Below are 4,895 nucleotides of genomic sequence, written 5' to 3'. Positions count from 1 at the left end.
GGAACCCGCCACCACAGGATATGCTAAAATTCAATGTTGATGGTGCTTTCATCGAGGATGGCGGGCAGGGAGCCTGGGGAGTGGTTGTTCGGGATAGCACAGGCGACGTTGTGGCCGCACGGGCGGGGCGAATGGATCATGCCGTCGATGCCCTCAGTACCGAGCTGAGAGCAGTGGAGCAAGCTTTGGACCTTGCTGCAGAGCTGGGGGTGGTGCGCCTGACGGTCGAGATGGACGCCCTAATGCTTGAACAAGCCCTAAACAGGCGAACCCCTGACTGCTCGCGTCAAGCATAGGCGATTAAAGACATTAAGGTGCAATCTAGGTTATGGTTCTCCTCGTGTGTGTTTGCCCATTGTAAGCGCGAGGCTAATATGCCAGCGCATCATATGGCCAGATTAGGCCGTGCCCGTCGAGAGGGGGATACCCCAGTTGCCGATCATGTTCTTCCAGCAAATGTTGCTGAGTTTGTAATGGGCGATATTGCCCAGCTCGTTTCGTAATAAAGCTTATTGCTTGCCCTAAAAAAAAGTAAAGAAGTGCAGACCCGTATATTATATTATTAAAAAAGTAAAGAAGTGCAGAAATCGGTTCCAGATTCCTACTGTCAGAAGTACAAACGTGTGAATTTTTTTTAAGAGCGGAAAAAATGGCCGCGCATGGCAACGGAAGAAAAAAAAATCGTGACGCGACCCATCTGTGATGCCACTTCTCTTTGCCATCATCGTCGATGATGGAGTATATAACAAAAATATGTACTTGCATGAACTAACATGTCTATAGTTTTTTAATAACTATGTAACTCGCATTAACTAACATGTCTATAGTTTTTTGTTGTAACCTCACCTAAATGGGACATTATAGTTGTCAATATTAGTACGTCCAACGTCTGAATGACGTTCATCATGATCAGGAATTCAGGATTATTGACTGTGGGTGGTGGTGTTTCTCTTTTAAAATTAGAAATGCTCCATATATACTTACTGCCTACAAATTTTAGCAAACTGCAAGAGACTGATAGAACTAATATAGGAAAATTACAATACAAAGAGACTACAAATTCCTTTTTGTTTTGAAAATTAAAGGGGAATATATATTAATATCAAGTAGATACCAATTACACCCAGCCTTTGCACCAACAAGATGCGTAAAAACATTCAGGAGGCACACAGTCAAAAAAAAAAAAAGAAGAAGAGAAAAAACGACCCTGCCATGGTGATCAATCATCCACAGTAGAAGCACTCTAATCACCATCAAAGACAACACTCGGAGTACAACGAAGGTTCTCCAAAAACAACGCCTCCGGGAAGGAAATAATGCATAAGCATTGTCGTTTCCTGATCAAAGATAGTTGGTTTTCACCCTGGAGAAAGACCTTGTTCCCAAAAAACAATGATTTCGACAAGGCCATTGCCAGTCACAACCAATAAAGGCCAGGCCTTGGGTTTTCACCCTGAAAATCATGAATCGGTACTCCGAGGAGCACCACCAACAAAGAAGTTCTCCAATGCCGCCGTCTTCGAACTCCTTCTCACCATCTTAAAAAGTACATCTCTACTCCTAAACAGGGAGTTGGTAGCCTAGTGCACCGATTTTTTCACGTCCCACCTCCCATCACCCCGTACGCGGTTTTATCACCGCACACATAATGACAGCAAAATCCAAAGAAAAATCCAACCACACTCCCTCCCTTGATCCCTCGCTTGCCCTACCTCGTCTCGCGTCTCCAGCCGTAGCCGCCAGCACACCCCAATCCATGCCGTTCTCCTCCTAAAGTCGTTACGGTAGCCTCCCCTCCTTCATGATTTAGCCATGGCCATGACCGACGCCCTCCTATCCATCGGCACCGGCCAGCCCTCACCTCCACGTCGTCGTCTCTCAACCTCCAACGATCTCCTCCAGGATGGATCCGTCTACGTCGCTAAATTGACTGAGGTGGACCTCCATCGTCGCCATTTTTCTCCCTCCCCGACCTCCCGTTGTCGTGCTCTACGGATCTGTCCACGGTAACAACCGACGTAGATTCCACGGCCACCACCGACGATGCCAGTGAGAGGTGGCCAAGGTGGTCGCTGCCGGAACCGTGGAGGAGCTCAGCCCGACCTTCTCCTCGTTTTCCTCCAGAGCCGTGTCTCACCCTGGACCCATGGAGGACCAGTGCTATCTTGCTACGCAATCCCATCTAAGACAAAGCATCTATGATTTTTGTATGAGTCATTTTATACAAAATACTTCTAGGAGGAAGTAATATACGAGTCACGCCATTCGTTTTTATTTACTCTGCATATTAGGCTTGTCTAAAGTCAAATTTTATATACTTCCAACAAGTTTGTAGAAAAATATATTAACATGTACACGAGTTAATTACATAAAACCGCCACATTTCAGGCTTTTTCTGCAGAAAACCACATGGTCCCTAATCATTTGATAAAATCACCGCGCATTCACTATTTTTTTTTTGCAAAAAGCACTAATCAGATGATTTAGCTCGTTTAATCACTTTTTGATAAGTGGGACCGGGATGTAAGGAGCTGATTTCGCAACATATTAACACACATACCCCTACATCTAAAAGAAAAATGCAATCAGGCCCTCCCCTTGTGGATACCACGACAGGGCCTGGGCGCGCCGCCAGACTTCAAGGCCACGGGCAGCAGCCGCACTGCTTCCGGCAGATGGCCGGGCCACGTCAAAGCGAGTGCGCGTCGATCCGCCACCTGCATGTCCAGCTCCTCGCTCGGCTCTGACGTCCCAGCGGCTTCGGTGAAGAGCTCGGCATCCAGGACAGGTTCGGTGAAGAGCCAGCGACCATCGCTGCCCCGTGTACCATCTCCTTCCTCCTCCCTTTTCTTTCCTTCTCCTTTGGGACGACGCACACCTCGGCCCTGCCTAGCCTAGCTACTTCCAACCGCGACCATGTTCATGACGACGAATTCCGCGGCGGTCCGCAGCCCCCACCGCTCTCCAACGTGCTACCCGCCACTCACAGGTGCACGCCACCTCCGTCTCCTTTGCTACATTGATCCATGACAAGGAGGGTGGAAGTCGGGAACGAACTCCAGGTGCAAGCCCGAGCCTCCGGCGCGCATCGACATCGCCCGCTCCTGGTCGCCTGGGACACCATGGTCGTCTCCCCATGCCGGCGCCGGCCACGTGGCTTGGACGACGAGCAAAGGGGGCCGGAGCCTGCTAGTCCCGCGTGCGCACGCCCAGGCGACTCCGACCCAGGTGGTGCAGGGCTCGGCCTTGGCTGGCCAGTTCTGCACACGCACCTCGCCGCCGAGCTCCTGGTCGCCGGCCGCGCGCTCACCTCACCGTCGGTGATGAGGGACCGAGCTTCTGTCCTGGCCGAGGTCGGGACGAACTCCAGGTGGTGGGGTCTGCGTGCGCGGAGGAGGGGTTGATTGCTTTTCTATTTGAGATCCAGGGGTGTGTGTGTGTAAAGTTTTTGCTGTTGCTTTTCTTAAGATCCAGGGAGGTATATGTCAATTTTTTGCTAAATCCGCCTTACATTCCGGCCCCACTTGTTAGAAAGTGATTAAATGGACTAAATCACTTGATCAGTGCTTTTTGCAAAAAGTTTACTGAATGCGCGATGATTTTTGCAAATGATTAGGGACCATGTGGTTTTCTGCAGAAGAAGCTCAAGATGTGGTGGTTTTATGCAATTAACTCATATATACACCATCAAATATATCATTGGATTCATCATTGCAAATATTTTCACATCATATAAATTTTACTGTAAATGTTCATATTGTTTTCTACAAACTTGGTCAAACATTATAAAGTTTGACTTCAATCAAAGCTAATATGTGGAGTAAATAAAAACAAATGGAGTATCTTTTAGCTTCCTTGCTCTTGCTTACTCCAGTACCTTGTTTGTTAACAATGGAATCAACCGACATTCCCCTGTAGATGGCATCCCACACTGTATTTTTCTGAATCATGCATATGGAAGGAATTTGTTAAATACTAATACATAGATTTCGATTTACCCCTTTTGTAATTTAAGCTTGTGTGTCTTGTTTGCTGAAAACATATTACGTCATCCTACATTGTACTTTCCTGAAACATGCATATTAAAGGAATCTCTCAAATACTAAAACACGGAATTCTCTTTACATATATTTTCACATCATATAAATTTGTTACTGTAAATGTTCATATTGTTTTCTATAAACTTGGTCAAACATTATAAAGTTTGACTTCAGTCAAAGCTAATATGCGGAGTAAATAAAAACAGACGGAGTATCTTTTAACTTCCTTGCTCTTGCTTACTCCAGTACCTTGTTTGTTAACAATAGAATCAACCGACATTTCCCTGCAGATGGCATCCCACATTGTATTTTTCTGAATCATGCATATGGAAGGAATTTGCTAAGTACCAATACGTAGATTTCTCTTTACCCCTTCTGTAATTTAAGCTTGTGTGTCTTGTTTGGTGAAAACATATTACGTCATCCTACACTGTACTTTCCTGAAACATGCATATGAAAGGAATCGCTCAAATACTAAAACACGGATTTCTCTTTACCAGTTTTGTAGTTTTAGCTTGTAAGAAATGCACAACTACTATCTAAACCAGTAAGGTAAATTTCTAGGCATGCTAAGTTTATTGATTCTCAAGAATACGCTATTTTGCAAAACCAAAGTTCAATTACAAAAGATAATTGTTCTTCAGGGTTATTGGAATGAACTTAGTTGTTAGAGATAATCTTGTTTAGTAGATTAGTTAGTTTCTAGCTAAATTGATTAGTCCTGCTAGGGGGTCTCTTGTCTGTGCACGTGTGGAGCAAGTAGTAGTTAAATATCGGCTAGGAGTTTACTTGGCTGTCCATGCGTGTTGTGTCCGTGTTAGTTTGACTAAGCTGTACTAGGTAGTTTAGGATTTG

Source organism: Triticum dicoccoides, chromosome 5B (assembly GCF_002162155.2).
Source record: "Triticum dicoccoides isolate Atlit2015 ecotype Zavitan chromosome 5B, WEW_v2.0, whole genome shotgun sequence".
In the NCBI taxonomy this organism is placed as follows: Eukaryota; Viridiplantae; Streptophyta; class Magnoliopsida; order Poales; family Poaceae; genus Triticum; species Triticum dicoccoides.
The sequence above is the reverse complement of the archived record's forward strand: the minus strand, read 5'-3'. Positions refer to the sequence as shown.